Source organism: Cannabis sativa, chromosome 8 (assembly GCF_029168945.1).
Source record: "Cannabis sativa cultivar Pink pepper isolate KNU-18-1 chromosome 8, ASM2916894v1, whole genome shotgun sequence".
NCBI lineage: Eukaryota > Viridiplantae > Streptophyta > Magnoliopsida > Rosales > Cannabaceae > Cannabis > Cannabis sativa.
The window spans coordinates 5,767,926-5,786,653 of NC_083608.1; the positions used below are offsets into that span (position 1 = coordinate 5,767,926).

General features: G+C 34.4%; 1 long non-coding RNA gene across 1 annotated transcript; it reads left to right on the forward strand.

The window, feature by feature from the left end:
• Positions 1–14,586: 14,586 nt before the first annotated feature.
• On the forward strand, positions 14,587–15,983 carry LOC133030107 (uncharacterized). The gene is made up of 3 exons (XR_009683991.1): positions 14,587–15,083; positions 15,171–15,264; positions 15,506–15,983. It is a non-coding gene; the product is annotated as an uncharacterized LOC133030107 (long non-coding RNA).
• The last annotated feature ends 2,745 nt before the right edge of the window (positions 15,984–18,728 follow it).

Here is an 18,728-nt window from a genome sequence, read left to right on the forward strand (position 1 = left end):
AAATTAAAATTTATATTTAGAATTTTATTCTAAATTGGAAATTTTAATAAAATAAATATATATTTAAAATAAATAGATTGAAATAAATATTTATAGAAAATACATTTTAAATAATGAGCTTTATTATTATTGGGATATTCGATCTCCATCGTTGGTTTTACATATTTATTGTTTTAGTGAGTAATCCTCCCTAATGGAGGAACGTTCATTAGCAATTTCACGCTGTAGAATCTCGAAAGATAAGTACTTTTTGTAAGTGTTTATTTTAGTATGGATCACCCTAATGGTGGCAACTTTTAATAAGGGTTACAAAAGTATGAAACAATAGTGGAAGCTCATAAGATAGAATAGCCTTGACTCTCGCCGAAACGGGACAACGATGAACTCTCATTCTTATCGAATAAAAGGTTGCTAGAATGTTTATCATTTTAGATGAGCTGACAACTGTATTCAATGGATGGTAACTTTGACTCTCGCCTAAACGGGACATTGATATCAGTTTGTTGAAGACCTTGGAAATTATTTAGGATTGTATGCTTTAGTATTTTGGCTTGTCATTCCTACTTGCTATGTGCTAATAATTTCTGAATGAGATTTTGTGTTTGAACCTTACTTGATTTCTATTTATTGTTATTTGTAGTATCCAACATGACAATGACCAATCCCATGGTGTCACTGTTGAATGATAATAAGCTGAATGGATCTAACTTTCCCAAATGATAAGAGAACATTAACATTGCTCTCATTGGTGAAAATTCCCTGTTTGTGTTAACTGAACCGTCTCCTTAGTAGCTGGGTGATAATGCAAAAAAAGCTGTAAAAGAGAAGTACGAGCTTTGGCAGAATGCCAACAACAAAGCTCGATACATCATGCTTTCCAGTATGGTTGACACCTTGAAAACAAGGTTCGCCAACACTGACACGGCTGCACAAATCATGAACCAGTTAACTGACCTGTTCGAGATGGCATCAATTCAATCTCGCTTTGAAGCGACGAGGAATTTTATCAATGCATGGATGACTCCTCTTCAGAACGTGAAATGATCACCTTCTCCAAAATGACAAGTTATTCCAAGAAGCTCAGAATCACGGAGCTGTTATGGATCAGACAACTCAAGTGAGTCTAATCTTGAATAGTCTCACTCCAGCCTTTCTGCCTTACACTTCAAATTATGTCATGAATAAGAAGGAACAAGACTTTCACGAGTTGGTTAACGACCTTAAGACATTTGAAAATTTGATTGGAGGACCACAAAAGAAAGGATCTGAAGCCCATAATTCTGGAAATGCTAATGGGGCGGCTAAGGCTGACACAAACTTTGCCTCTACTTCCAAACCCAAGAACAAGCAGAAGTGGAAGAATAGCAAGAAGCCTGTTCAAGCTGTGAAAACAGTTAAAAAGAAAAAAGTTGCTACTTCTGGTGATACACCAAAAGTAAAATGCTTCTAAAGCAATGAAAAGGGCCACTGGAAATCCCAATGTCCTAAATTTCTAGCAAAGAAACAAGGTATTTCTTTTCATATAAACTGATGAGTTTTAGAGAATTATTATCCACTTAGATTATTAATTCTGGACCTACTAACCATGTTTATTTGTTTTTCTTCTTATTTCAACTCCAGCTGCTTGAGCTTGGATGCTATCTTAGCGAGTTGAATCGGATCGTTGGACAGATGGGTGGAGCTAGTCCAAGATGAAGATGAAGCTTGAAATCTTAGGGGTGGATCATAATCTCTATATACTTAGGGGTGGACTATACTATTGAAATATGTAGTTCATTTTGAACTTTGGACTATACTTAATACACCACAGTACTCTTTGTCACACATATTTTTAAACATGGATGTAATATAATGAATTAGCAAATTATCAGAATATATTGTTGATCTTGATTTATGTTCCATTTAATATATTACTGTTGTAAAAGAAATTGATACCAATAAAGTTCTTTGACATTGTATCACACTACCTTATTTGAGTGGGAGAATTTCAAAATTCTTAACCCATCTTCATTTGGTTGACACTAGCGATAGGAACTTTAGAACACAACTGAGAAAGTAAATCTAACCATTCATTTGGATAGAAATAACTTATCAGAATTATGAGAATAAGATAGGAGAATTCTAGCATGGTCTATTCGAATGACTTGGGCAAAAATTCCTAATCCTCATAAATTTTTTATGGTATCTCTATTGATTACTTAATATCTAGCAAGTATTTTGCATTAATGCTAATACTAGATTGCTATGTTGATGACTTAGTATAGAAGGAACTTATAGTTTCAGACTAAGACAATATGTCACAACAAGACATCCCTCAAAACAATAGTAAGAGGTTCAATGTACTTTATTGTATGAATTTAACCAGATTCCTACTATTGAGTGGGAGCCATCTGAGATGTAATCATACAAGGAACATTAAGGGACAGTCAAGCAAGATTTATGAAAGTGACCTATATGTGAGATAATAGGAATGTATATATTACAAGTCCTTATATCTACTCCAACTTATAAAGAATCTGAGATGGTGGTTACTCTGGGGGTGGAGGAGTTATTCTAGAAGAGTGTAAAAACCCATCTATAATAATTCATGCTCCATCAGTGAAGATATATAACTTTGTAAATTCAAAAATTACCAGAAAGTTATTCAACGGAAGAAAATTCTACGTTGTATTATCTCTATTTCATTCTTTAAAAGAATGAGAGATATGTCTTCTGTTTATTCAGATGTACTTAATAAGCAGTGAAGATTTCAGTATCCCTTGATGAGTAATGCATATAGTAAAGGATGTTGCATAATTTTTTATGAACATAGTTCCACAAATTTGGGATGAGTCAAATATACTACACTTGATCTAAAGATCGAGACAATAGATTGATTGAAATGCACAACTTGTTTTATGTTAGTGAAAGTGGGAGTTTGTTGGGATTTTCTGCCCTAAATAAAACTCATTACAATTTAATCTTGTTTGTTATCAATAAAAGATTAGAAGTCATTTATGTTTACATGTTTATGGTTTAATATATGTACAAAATCTATTAAGTCCAGAACATATAGTCATTTACAATTACAGTGATGTCAACACAGTGGAATGTGATTGTGATTATATGCTTCGAAAGACAAAGTCCCTGTTTCATCAAAGCATTGGATTTACACTGATGTGATAATCAGCGATGAAGTGTACTTACACTTTGCATAAGTGTTATGTTCTTTCCAGAACATTGGCAAAGTATACTAGCTTCGAATGTATGGAGTATACATTGGACTGGACCGATATTGATCTTGGTTAAGATATTATAATTTTACCGTTGTATGGAATTGATAGCTTCTATAGGTACTTAGAAGTTAAACGATGATTTCCTTCGAGCTTGGCTTAATAGATGTGAATGGAAGAGCTCTTATTTCAGTGATTATATTTCACTAAAATATCATTTACAGGAAGTTAAGTGTTTAAAGGATAAAATACATTGAGGAGTGAAACGGTAAATTTATTTCTACTCGGTGTAAATCATCTATAGAGGATCTTTGATTATTGAGATTATAATGATGGTTAAATGTGATAGCGTATCTATATGGTGGAACATATAGAGCGTTGTATATGACTGAGAGTGCAATTCTAAGTTCTATGAGTGGATGCAACAAGGAATTAATAAGTTAGAGAATTTACTTGGTAAATTCTAGTTCAGCTAATTGGAAGCTCAGTAATATAGGCCCATGGTCCCCATTCTAGTTGAGACCATACTGCTTGTACGACTCAAATAATTGATTTTGATTAATCAATTATAATTCAAAATTAGACTATGTCTAGTTTATGAATTTTCACTAAGCAATGGAGAAATTGTGAAGAAAAGAGATTCTAAGTTTTATTTATTAATTGGAAGACTTTATTATGTCTAATTAATAAATATATTAATTGAAAATATTATTTAATAATTAATTTAAGTTATTAAATAATTAGTTTTCACATTTAAAAGGTTAGAATTGGAAAATTGACATTTTTGAGAAAATAGAAGTGAAAATTGTCAAAATTGGAAAACACCAAGTGGGGCCTATTACTCTATGGCCGGCCACTTATGAGGCTTTTTCAAATTAATATTTTCATTATTTTAATGCCAAGTAATTCCTAATCTAAACCTAGTGGTTACCTATAAATAGATAGTGATGGCTCACACTTAAAAAAGTGTGAAGTGAATGAAAATCAGATGAATTTTTGCCTTCAGAAAAATTGAGCCTCCTATCCTATTTTCTATAGCCGAACCTCTCTCTCCCTCTTTTCTTCTTCAATTTTTCGAAATCTTGAGTGATAGAGTGAGTGCCCACACACATCAAGTGGTATCTTAATCATTGTCTGCAAGATTGTGAAGAATCCAAACTGAAGAGAAGGACATTCGGGCTCAGATCTATGTGATACTCTGGGACAGATACAAGGGTTAGAGATCTCAGCGGAAGGAGACATATTATTCTGCTACACCCAATGTAAGGTTTTCTAAAACTTTATATGTGTTTAATTTCATTGTTTTAGAAAGTCATATTAGGATGTTAATGAAACATACTTGTCAGTAAATCTAGATCCTGGTAAAACATATTCTAACATTTTGGACTTCCTTTCTTCCACAGCCAGGATAACTTCTTCTTGCTCGTACTGCGCTGTTCGGGCATACCTCTCCCGAGCTTTGCCCGAATGTCCAGGAATGTGTGGGCCTCCAACGATAACTTTCAGTGCCCATCTACCGGTGGCGGTAGCAAATTCGAATTTAACCTTAAAATGAACAACTGTTATTAATTGAATAGGCCCAAAAACCTAAATGGAACTAAATAAAATCTATCATGGTGTGACATTTTATTTAGCAACCTAGTCCATCTTAATTAAAAATTAAATGAACTACCTATATGCATCTAAACATAAAGTAAACATATAGGCTCAAACAGGCACACAGATTTGGATGGATCCTATCACGTTAATAGGTCATACACAGATGAAAGAAGAATGTAAAATTTACCTGTAATAAATTATTTTCTTGACCTATTGACAATTGAACCATGTGTTAAAATCATATCATTGGATCTGTCAACAAGTTAACCATGGCAATTCAGATCAAGCAATAATAGGTTTTATAAAATTTACAAACAAGCTAAAACACATACTCTTGCAACAAGTTGGATAGTTGGATATAGGATTTATTTAATAATTTTCAAAAAAAAAATAATAATAAAAAAAATTTCTGTTTAAATAAATAAATAAATAACAATAAAAATTAAATCTATAATTTTGAAAAATTAGGTTTCAACTAACCTAAATATTTTTTTCAAAAAAAAAAAATGCTAATTATGTTTTACATTTCATGTTATTTTATAAATTAAATATTCAATAAAATAAAATTGATAATTTAATATCCTTACTCTGATTTTTATAATTTAATTTAAATAAAAAAATAAAAATTAAAAGTTAGCATAATATCCTATTTCTATTCAAAATATCATGATAAAAATAATCATCTTTTAAATTTAAATGAGGTCAATTTATTTAAAAAAGATATAATAATTTAAAAAATATTAATATCTGACCTTAAATTTAAAAATAAGACAAAATAATCAAATTTTAAAATAAAATAATTAATTAAGCAAAAAAGATAGATTTTTACCAATTTCAAATTCAAATTACACTAATATCTTAAATTAATTTTAAAAAATACTAATTAATTTAATTATGATAGTTAGATTTGAAATATAAAATGTAAAAATCAAAATACAAAATTACACAAAAAATCAGAAATTAATTCCATGAAAAAGCATGAAAAAGCATGAAATTAATAGTTAGAGTTGTGCGCGCGCTCACTGGGTGACACAGCTGAGGAACCTCGGCACTAGAGGCTGCACGCAGCCTATCCGCGTGCGGAGGAAGGGATTTCAGACATCCCTCAGCGTGTTTCTTCGGACAGGGGCTGTCCGAACACGCTGCTGACCGAGTGAAGCTCAGGTTCGCGCTCGTGAGGGTGTGTCATCAACCTATCTTTTTTGAAAACTTCAAAAAATCATAACTAATTCAATTCATCACCCTATCTTTTTTCAAAACTTCAAAAAATCATACCTAATTCAAATAAAATCAAAATTAAGTTCTGTAAAAAAGTGAATTGCTTAATTTTTTCCAAACTATCGAAAAAAAAAATAACTCCAGAAACGAAAATTTAATTTCTTTTCATAAAATTTCACAAGCATCAATCAATCATCATATAACACACAGATCAACATGAAACCATCCAAATCACACACAAATCATTTTAAGTCCAAATTTCTTGAAGGTAAATCAATTACCATGGCTCTAAGGCCAGTTGTTGGAAATATTTTACCAGGATCTTAGATTTACTAACAAGTATGTTATTTAACATCCTAAATATGAACTTCTAAAACGATATGAAATAAACACATATAAAGTATGAGAAGCCTTGCAGTGGTTGCAGTGGAATATAATGTCTCCTTCCACTCAGATCTCTAACCCTTGTATCCTTTCTGTAGCAGAGTATCACCAAGATCTGAGCCCGAATGTCCTTCTCTTGAATCTGAATTCTTCACAATCTTCCACACTATGATTAAGATACCACTTGATGTGTGCGGGCACTCACTCACTCACTATAGGGTTTGGTTTTCAGAAGAGAGGAAGAGAGAGAAGGTGGCGACTAGGTTTAGGAAGAAGGCTTTGAGTTTTTCTCTGAAGGAATGAGATGCATCATCTTTTTCCAGAAGCCATCACTACCTATTTATAGCAAAACACCTAGGGTTAGGTTAGATTTATTTGACATTAAAATAATAAAAAAATAAATGATAAATAGGCTACATAAGTGGCCGGCCATGTAAAGGATAATGGGCCCCACTTTTGTAAATTTGCCATTTTATCATTTCTACGTCTCATTTTCTCAAAAACGCCAATTTTTCAATTTAACCACTTAAATGCCAATTCTAATTATTGAATAACTAAAAATTAATTATTAAATAATAATGTCATTTAATATATTTATTAATTAGACTAACCAAAGTCTCTTAATTAACAAATGAACCCTAGAAACTCTTTCTTCACAATTCCCTTGTTTAGTGATAATTCATAAACTAGACATTGTCTAATTATAGAATTATAATTGATTAATCAAAATCAATTAGCTGAGTCTTACAAGTACTATTGTCTCAACAAGTATGGGGATCATGGGCCTATATATCCGAGCTTGCAATAAGCCGACCCTGAACTTACCACGTAATTTCACTGACTTATTAATTCCTTGTTGCATCCACGCATAGAACTTGGAAGTGCACTCTGAGTTATATAGATTTCTCTATGTGTTCAACGATATAGATACACTATCAATTATCCATTGATATAATCCCAAAAATCAATTATCCTCTATAGATGATTTACATTGTATAGGGATTAAATTACCGTTACACCCTTCAATGTATTTTATCCTTAAAACACTTAGCCACCTATAAATGATATTTCAGTGAACTGAAATGAGTACTCAACCATTTATCTCTGTTTAGCCAAGCTCGAAGGAAATCATGATTTCACTTCTATTTGCTAGATATAAGCTATAGATTCCATATCTATGTTTAGCGCTCCCACTCAATTGCACCACCATGTTCCAAAAATATACGTATCACCCTGACCAAAAAGTAGGCTTAACTAACAAATCAAAGAAAATGTATAATACTCCTGAGATTGAACCTAACCATATCAGAATTAAGATCATTTGATCTAGGATAAACTAGGTGATATTGAATTGAATAGATATTACGGTAAGTTTAATATATCTAAATCAAAGTTCAATATCGGTCCCTTTCGATGCATACTCCATGCATCCAACCCAAGCTTTACTTTAACGAATGCCTTAGAAAGAACAAAACACGTATCCAAGGTGCAAGTAAATTATGTTGTAGATTCACATATCAGTTAAACCCTGTGTACTGATAAATCTAGGAATATATATTTAATCACATAATCTTGATTACTTTCCACTATGTTGATGACACAATAAACAAGAATGTAAATGTGAGATGGATTTGGATGAATTTATAAATCAAATAAACAAGTAAATGATAACATGAACCAAATAAAACACAAATGAGTGATAAAAATACTTCTGTTTCTGTATTGATATTTAAAAGATAAAGATTACATTGAAATTGGAGTTTATTTAGGGCATAAAACCCAACAAACTCCCACTTGCAATTATATAAAAAAATCAATACATTTTAATTAATCCTAAATTATGACAGTGCTTTTCAAATGCAGTTCCTGCTAAGACTTTCGTGAATGGATCAGCTAGGTTGTCCTCTGTGTCAACTTTTTCCACCAGTAGATCCCCTCTTGCCACATATTCTCTCATGACGTGATACTTCCTTTCGATATGCTTACTTCTCTTGTGGCTTCGAGGCTCCTTACTTTTGGCTATGGCTCCAATGTTATCACAAAGTAAAACCAGTGGTTTTTCCATTCCAGGGACGACACCGAGTCCAGTAAAGAACGAACCTGGAAATTTTTGCCTGGTCACATGAGGGTATGATTGGAATGGATGTAATTTCGCACGTCCTAAATATTGATCCCAACTTCCGACCAGTTCAACAAAAGCGAAGGCCGTTGGGCAAAGAGCGAGCTCTAGTCCTGGAGGAAGAGGTAGGGAAGCTACGAAATAACAACTTCATAATTGAATCTTTCTAACCAGCTTGGGTTGCCAATCCCGTACTAGTACCCAAGCCGAACAAAAAATGGCGAGTGTGTATTGATTTCATAGACCTCAACAAGGCGTGCCCCTAAGACTGTTTTCTACTTCCAATAATCAATCATCTTGTGGACGCAACAGCAGGGCACGAAATATTGAGCTTCATGGACGCTTATTCGGGGTACAACCAAATAAAAATGCATCCATTGGACTAAGAACTTAAAAATTTCCGGACAAATATGGGTCTAAACTGCTATAATGTCATGCCCTTTGGTCTCAAAAACGCTAGAGCCACATTCCAAAGATTGGTAAATAAGATGTTTAAAGACAAGATCGGACGAAACATTGAAGTATATGTGGAAGACATGCTCGTTAAATCTAGGAATGCTGGGGGGCACATAGATGACCTGGACGAATGCTTCAAAGTCCTCTTGGAATACAAAATGAAACTCAATCCCTTCAAGTGCTTCTTTGGAGTAAGCTCGGGTAAGTTTCTGGGCTTTATTGTCAACGCCCGAGGAATTGAAACCAATCCGGAGAAGATTCAAGCCCTCCTGGATATGAAATCACCAACAAGAACCAAGGAAGTACAAAGTTTGACTGGTTGGATCGCCACACTCAGTAGATTTGTTTCAAAATCAACAGACAAGTGTGTTCCGTTCTTCAACGTGCTACGAGGAAACAAGCAATTTGAGTGGACAAAGGAATGTGAAAAAACTTTTCAAGAGCTAAAAACGCAAATCGCAAAACCTCCTATACTTTGGAAATTTCTGGACGGAGAAGAACTTGGCATATGCTTGGCTGTCACGTAGCGTGTTGTAAGTGCCGTGCTGATAAAAGAGGAAAACAATATACAACACCCGGTCTATTACATTAGTAAAAGAGTTATTGAGGCCGAAGGTCGATACCCATTGATAGAGAAACTCACTTACTACCTGATTCTAGCAACAAGAAAGTTAAGGCCCTATTTTCAACCTCATCCTGTTCGGGTGTACACAGACCAACCGTTACGCCAAATATTACAAAAGCCAGAGGCCTCTAGACAGTTACTCAAGTGGGCGGTAGAACTGGTCAGTATGAAATTACTTTCCAACCTAGAACAGCAATCAAAGGCAAGACCTTAGCAAACTTTGTAGTAGAAAGCACGGGCAAGGAAGAAAGTACATGTGGACAAGTCGGCTGCAGATCAACTATTCGGTGTAGGAATTTCCCTTGTCACACCTGGGGGGCAACACTTGCATGCTGTAGTCAAGTTTGGATTTAAAGCATCCAATAACGAGGCCGAATATGAAGCTTTGATTTTCGGTGTAAAACAAGCCCGGGAGATGAAAGCTGAACATATTGAAATCTACAGTGATTCACAACTGGTGGTAAATCACGTATTTGAAGATTACAAGGCTTGAGGAGAAAAGATGATAGCATATTTGAGCAAAATACACGATCTGCTCGCACAATTCAAAAGCTACGCTCTCAGACAAATTCCAAGGGAAGAAAACACGACTGGTGACGCATTAGCTCGGCTTGCAAGTAGTAATGTAAGTGATAGAGCGAATTTAGTTCCTATCCAGTTCCTCGAAGAACCTAGCATCACTGGCACGGAAGAGATCCACCCTCATGTTCCGGCCAAAAAGCTTAAAATTGGAAAAGTTTTGTTGGTCGAAGTAAAATCTGTATTGATAAAATTTTTGGGAGCAAATCTTGACATTTTTGCCTGGTCACATGAGGATATGGTTTGAATTGATCATTTTGTAATTTTGCACATCCTAAATATTGATCCCAACTTACGACCAGTTCAACAAAAGCGAAGGCTATTGGACAAAAAGCGAGCTCTAGCCCTGAAGGAAGAGGTAGAGAAACTACGAAATAACAACTTCATAAGTGAAGCTTTCTACCCTGCTTGGGTTGCCAATCCCATACGTGTACCCAAGCTGAACAAAAAATGACGAGTATGTATTGATTTCATAGACCTCAACAAGGCGTGCCCCAAAGACTGTTTTCTACTTCTACGAATCGATCAGCTTGTGGACGCAAAAGTAGGGCATGAAATATTGAGCTTCATGGACGCTTATTCGAGGTACAACCAAATTAAAATGCGTCCACCGGACCAAGAACATACAAGTTTCCGAACATATATGGGTCTATATTACTATAAAGTAATGCCATTTGGTCTAAAAAATGCTAGAGCCACATACCAAAGATTGGTAAGTAAGATGTTTAAAGACCAGATCGGACGAAACCCGGAAGTATATGTGGGTGACATGCTCCTCAAATCTAGGAAGGCTGGGGGGCACATAGATAACCTGGAAAAATGCTTCAAAGTCCTCTTGAAATACAACATGAAACGCAATCCCTTAAAGTGCTCCTTTGGAGTAAGCTCGGGTAAGATTCAAGCCCTCTTGGATATGACATCACCAATAAGAACCAAGGAAGTACAAAGTTTGACTGGTCGGATCGCCGCACTCAGTAGATTTGTTTCAAAATCAACAGACAAGTGTGTTCCATTCTTCAACGTCCTGTAGGGAAACAAGCAATTTGAGTGGACAGAGGAATGTGAAAAAGCTTTTCAAGAGCTAAAAATGTAAATTGCAAATCCTCCCGTACGCTCAAAACCTATAGACGGAGAAGAACTTGGCATATGCTTGGCTGTCACGGAGCATGATGTAATTGCCGTGCTGATCTGAGAGGAAAACAATATACAACATCCGGTCTATTACATTTGTAAGAGACTTGTTAAGGCCAAAGGCTGATACCCATTGATAGAGAAACTCACTTACTATCTGATTCTAGCAACAAGAAAGTTATGGCCCTATTTTCAAGCTCATCCTATTCGGGTGTACATAGACCAACCATTACGCCAAATATTACAAAAGTCGGATGCCTCTACACAATTACTCAAGTGGGCGGTAGAACTGGGTCAGTATGACATTACTTTTCAACCCCGAACAACAATCAAAGGTCAGGCCTTAGCAAAATTTGTAGTAGAATGCACAGGCAAGGAAGAAAGCATATCAAAAGGCAACCCCGAGCCAGTACAAATACCTCAGCCAAGTTACAGTGAAGACAAGCCGACTTGGAAACTACATGTGGATGGGTCGACTACAGAACTATCCGGTGCAAGAATTTCCCTTGTCACACCTGGGGCCAACACTTGCACGCTGCAGTCAAGTTTGGATTTAAAGCATCCGATAACCACGCCAAATATGAAGCTTTGATCGCCGGAGTAAAACTTGCCCAGAGATGAAAGCCGAACATATTGAAATCTGCAGTGATTCACAGCTTGTGGTAAATCACAAATCTTGAGAATACAAGGCTCACAGAGAAAAGATGATAGCATATTTGAGCAAAATACACGATCTGCTCGCACAGTTCAAAAGCTACGGTCTCACACAAATTTTAAGGGGAGAAAACACGACTGCTGACGCATTAGCTCGACTTGCAAGTAGTAATGTAAGTGATAGAGCGAATTTGGTTCCTATTAAGTTCCACTACTACAAATTGTACTTTTGGTGTCAGTTTTAAACTAGCACTTATACTTTTAGTGTCAGTTCATAGAATCGACACCTATTCTACAATGACAAAAAGTCAAATTTTTGGTGTCGGTTATAAATCGACACTATTGAGTTTTGGTGTCGTCTTATAACTGACACTTAAAGTATACATATATGTTTTTTCTTTTAGTGTCGGTTTACAACCGAAACCATTGAGTTTCTGTGTCATTTTATAACCGACACTTAAACACCTTTTAGTGTCAGTTTAAAACTGAGACTTAAGGGAATTGAAAAAATTAAAAAAAAAAATACTAAAAATCAACAAAAAGAATTTAGAAGCATAATAAAAATATTATTTACAATAAATTAAAATAATTTGTTAATTGCATATTATTAAAAACTACTATTATTCTACATAAAATAATAAACGTGTTTATTCACTATAAAAATACATAACAAATTTATTAAGGTAATATATGTTATTGCTACTATGAACTGTGATCATTAATCATAGTTATGGTTCATTCAAATCTACTATTGCCTTCTTTAGATCTTCACCCTGCAACAATATTGAACCATAAGCTATCATCTACTCCATGGTATTAGAAATAAAATAATTTTTTTAAGGAAAAAAATATTAAAAAAAAAGAGAAAGATTCTTCCTTTTCTCTCTATATCTTTTCTTATTATCTTGTCTCTTTTAATGTAAGAGAGAGTGACTTGCCTGTGCTGATATGATTGGAGTAGCACCAGGATGATCAATCAGGTACTGTTTGTCATCCCTCAAATCTGCATTAGCAACATAAATTTATATTTTAACTCAAAATTTTGGCTAAACTTTAAATGGTTCTTCCTAGCTAGTACCAATGTGGTCAACATTTTTTTTTTGAAAGAAATATAGATTTTGACCAAACTGGTCATTTATCTGTTGGGTTTTGTGCCCTAAATATAACCCTTTACAATCTGATTAGTTATCAATATAAGAAATTTGAATTGATTTATGTTTGCATGAATTTTACATGCTAATGGTTTAATATGTTTATTACATTTACACACAAAATCTGTTAAGTCCAGATCATATGTTTATTCACAATTACAGTATCGTCAACACAGTGGAATGTGATTGTGATCATATGAATCAAAAGACTAAGTCCCTATTTCATTAGTGTTTTGAATTTACACTGATGTGATAATCAGCGATGATGTGTACTTACACTTGGAGTAAGTGTTATGTTTTTTCTAGGACAAAGGTAAAGTATACTAGTTTCGAATGTATGGAGTATACATTGGACTGGACCGATATTGCAACTTAGTTAAGATATTATAAACTTACCGTCATATCTTTCTAAGTCAATATCAGTAGTTGATCTTAAGATTAAAAGAATCTGAATCCTGATATGCTTAGGTTCAACTCAGGAGTACTATTCATGTTCTTTGATTTATTAGTTAAGCCTACTTTTGGGTCAGGGTGATACGTATATTTTGGGAACATGATAGTATGATTGAGTGGGAGTGCTGAACATAAATATGGAATCTATAGCTTCTACTGGTGTATAGAAGTCAAGTGATGATTCCCTTCGAACTTAGCTAAATAGAAGTAAATGGATGAGCTCTTGTTTAAGTGACTAATTCTTAGATCACTGAACATCATTTACAGGTAGCTAAGTGTTTTAACGGGAAAAATACGTTGAGGGGTGAGAACGGTAAAATTATCCCATCTCGATGTAAATCATCTATATAGAGGATCTTTGATCACAATAAGATTATAACAATGGTTAAATGAGATAGCATATCTATATCGTGGAACATATAATATGCTCTATATAAGTCTGAGAGTGCAATTCTAAGTTCTAAGAGTGGATTCAACGAGGAATTAATAAGTAGGGATTTACTTAGTAAATTCGGTTCACTTATTGGAAGCTCAGCATATAGATCCGTGGTGCCCATTCTAGTTGAGACTATAATTCTTGTAAGACTCAATAATTGATTTGTGATTAATCAATTATAATTCTAAAGTTAGACTATGTCTAATTTGTGAATTTTCACTAAGTAGGGGTGAAATTGTAAAGAAAAGAGATTCTAGGTTTATTTATTAATTAATAGACTTTATATGTCTAATTAATAATTAAATTAAATGACAATATTATTTAATAATGAGTAATTTGCGGCATAAATACCTAAGTTTTATGTCGAGTAGCAGATAAATACCTAAGTCTTATTTTTGGCTGTAAAAATACCTTCTGTTAGGGTCTTGGAACTTCCGTAGGTACCTGGACGTTAAGTGCCAGGTCAGTACCTACATGGCACGTTGTGATTGGTGCAGGTAGATTTATTTTTATTTTTATTTTAAATAATAATTTAATATTTTAAAAATTAATTTTAAATTATAAAAAATAAGAAAATAAATATTTTTTTCCTTTTACTCTCTCTCTCTCTATCCGTCTTCTTCCTTTCTCATCTTCAACCTAACCTATCACCTCCTCCTCTCTCTTCTCACAGGTATCATCTCCGGCGCACCTCCGCCCGACCTCGGTGAGGCATTCTACCACAACCGATGGACGAGATTCCCACCGAAGCTTGTTCTCCCTCTCGATCTCGCTTGAGTTCTCTCCACTCTCTCAATCCCTCTCTTTCTGGATCCACTCTCTTAGTCCCTCTCTTTCTCGATTTCTCTCTGCTCGAAGCCGGACAGAGCAATCGCACAAGAGGACAACAAGGTTGAGATCGGGGCATCTTGATGGATCTGGGAAGCTTGAGTGTTGGGGTTGCAATCGCACAAGAGGATGACGATGATGTTGCAATCGCACAAGAGGACTGGATGATGTTTCTGTACAGTCAAGAAAATCGCACAAGAGGACGGCATTTGGATGGATCTGGGATGCTTGAGTGCTGGTATTTTGTTTACCTTTTATATTTTCTTTTTCATGATATTATAGATGAGAATTTTTGTGGGAGAAATTTACTGGTTTTTTTTTTCAGTTTTGGGATATTTGAGTAGAGTTTGTTAACCTTGAATTGAAGTAGAAGAAAGCACTTTCACAGCTACTTGAGTATTGTCATCTATCAAGCCATGGTAAACGGTTCCAGATCCCCCTTTTCCAAGAATTCGCTCAAAATTGTTTGTAATTGTCGTTTTGAGGATTCAAATGCATTCTTTTAAGCACTGGGATCTGCAATATTTAATGTTTTAATAAATTTATTAAATAAAGCTACAAAATTAATTTCTATATATTAATTGCTTGTTCATTTGTAATAGACTTATATAAAATATACAATCTTATAATTACTTACCTGGGATCTTTTTCTTTTTCAAGACAACAAAAACAGCCACTGCTATCAACAAAGTCACAACCAAACCACCAAGTACTGATGCTAAAATTGGTTAGATCAGTTTTCTCTTAGTGAGAATGTTTGTGAATGGTTTTGGCTGAGAAATTTTTTTGAGATTTTTGGTTGAAGACGATGGTGAGGGAGATGAAGAACACAATGGAGAAGACGATTTGAGGTTCTAAGTTTTGTTCTTTTCTGTGATTTTAGCAGATATGGTATGTGAAATAGGGCTGTTGTTGCTGAGGAGGAAGAAGACGATGACGATGGGGGGTGTTCTCTCGTTTGCACCTCTAGTTCTCAGAAGACGATGATGAAGAAGACTATGACTATGTGTTTGTTAATTGTGTAATTTTTTTATTTTAAAAAATAAGTTTTATTTAATTTTTAAATATATAAGAATTAATGATAAAAAATATTGATTATATTTATTTTTGTTTATTTTTAATATTTTTAAAATCATTTTTAAACATTTAAATAATAAATAAAAAATAATAATGACATGGACTAATGAACAAGTGACACGTAGACACTAATCTGGCACATAACGGAGAGGTACCTACAGAAGTTCCAAGAGTGTGACGGAAGGTATTTTTACCGCCAAAAATAAGACTTAGGTATTTATCTGCTACTCGGCATATAACTTAGGTATTTATGCCGCAAATTACTCTTTAATAATCTATTTTAGTTATTAAATAATTAGTTTTGGCATTTAAAAGGTTAGAATTGGAAAATTGACATTTTTGAGAAAATAGAAATAAAAATTGTGAAAACTACAAAAACCAAGTGAGGCCCATTAGACACCTTGGCCGGCCACTTAAGCTTGTTTTTCCAATTAATATTTTTATTATTTTAATGCCAAATAATTACTAACCTAAACGTAGTAGTTGCCTATAAATAGAAAGTGATGGCTCTGTCAAATTAATGCTTTTTGTCAAAAAATCAGAAAAATTACTTTTTTAGAAAACTGAGCCTTCCCCCTCTCTATAGCCGAACCAACCCTCTCTCTTTTCCTCTTCTAAGTTTCGAAACCCTCAGTGATAGAGTAGTGCCCACACACAGCAAGTGGTACCTCCATCATAAATTGGAAGACTGTGAAGGATCACACACAAAGAGAACGACATTCGGGCTCAGATCTTGATAATACTCTGTGACAGAAAGGATACAAGGGTTAGAGATCTGAGTGGAAGGAGACATTATTCCGTTGCAACCAATGTAAGGTTTTCATAACTTTATATGTGTTTATTTATCGTTTTAGAAAGTTCATATTTAGGGTGTTAAACAACATACTTGTGAGTAGATCTAAGATCCTAGTAAAATAAATTCGAACATTATCCTCTACACTTGAGTTGCTTGCAAATATTTGTAGACATTTACCAAGGCATACAATGAAAAATCACGCTACATCTTTTCAAAATCAAAACAATGGAATGGTTAAAAATCAAATACTTATTTGCTAAATGGGAGTATTCACACCCTTGAACAACTTAGGAACTAAAAAAATAGGTGAAGAAAAAGTATAATCTAGACTAGCTACCTAGTTTGAAAGCATCCACAAAAAGTCATAAACAAACACCAGCTTTCCAGTAGTTCACCAATGTGGTCAACATTTTGAAATATACCAAGTTATGTTCCCACTAGCACAATAGGGACGGTTGGAGCATATTGCCTCAATTCATGGATCCACTGTTAGAGTGTGCCAATTAAAATGAAAATTGTGTTAGAAACTTAAAGCTTAAAATAAGATTTAATTAGTGGAAACAAATTAATACTGAAAGGGAAACATATCATTTCTTGGCTTTTCTAATTAGGACAAACAACCTTCTCAGAAATATTTTCATAGAAATTATACTTCTACTCATACATTAATGCAAGCTTCACTAACAAAAAATAAGCAAGAAAAATGAAAAAGTGATCTAACCCTGGTATGAACTTTCAGTAGCACTTGACTGATAATCTAGCACTTATACTTCTAGACCAAGCCATTTGATCAATCAAGTACTTGGCTGATAAAACACTGATCAAGATAGGTTGTAGGATTGAAGAAAAATGTTATAGCATTTTAGGAACAATCAATTAGGAGAGAATACATGTATATAACAAATTACAAACTCTCCATGTTTTTAATTGAAGATTTTATCTTCACTTCAAGCTAAAGTTTACAAACTAAAGCTTCATCAATGTAATGTAGTGTCATACTTATCCACACAAGATTTAACACTAAAGAACAGTTACTAGACATAATGTATTGGAAACTTTATATTTTATGATCTATTTGTTTCCCATAATCAGATACTCATAACTCAAATTTCAAACAAAAGCTGGAAAAAAGTTTAATTTTATCAAAATTAAACAATTTTCAAAACCCAAATTAAAGAGAATTATCAAGAAATACATTAAACTACATCTAGTTACAAAACAGGATAGATAAAATATATTAGAACCGTGATTCATTTTTAGATCTGAGCATGTAATTCTTATCCTCCATGAAAGGCAGCTGAGCACCAGGTCTCGTCAGAGGAAAATGGAAGAGAAGAGCTCGGGACCCATTCGACATCATGACCATCGTGGCTCTGCCAAAAAATCAAGAGAGATGAGAGAGGACACAAGACCCATTCAACATTGGGTTTCAAGAGCACAGGAAGATCATCCATGGTTATTCCTTGGTGAACAACAGCCGAAGGTGGTAAATCATGTCAGGCCGAGACTGAGGCGAATGATGGAGATAGAGAAATTATGGTATGGGAGGAAGAAGCTCCATTTTTCCTCAAGGTTGAGAGTCAACTAGGTCCTTGGTGGCTCCTGTTCGAGCCCTTAGCCGACGATGATAGCTCATCATAGTCGTACTAGGAACCGCGAAGAAGAGAGGGTGAGATAGGTCGAGAAACAGAGAGAGAAACTGGGTTGAGAGAGCTGGTCTGGTAGAGAGAACGAGAGAGAGGAAAGGTGGAGGGTGAGGCGCGAATGGGAAATAGGGTTTTGGTTTGGGGAAGAAGACAAGAGAAATGAGATGAGGCGTAGGGGGGTTTGTTTTGATTTTGGATTTTATGTTTTCATTCCCTTTGGTCTCGGTTTGTAACCGAGATTTAAGAGAATAAGTCTCGGTTATAAAACGAGACCATATAGGTGTGTTTTTTTTTAATTCTTTTAAATCTCAGTTTAGGCTTTAGTGTCGGTTTACTGACCGACACAATTGAATTTTTTAAATCT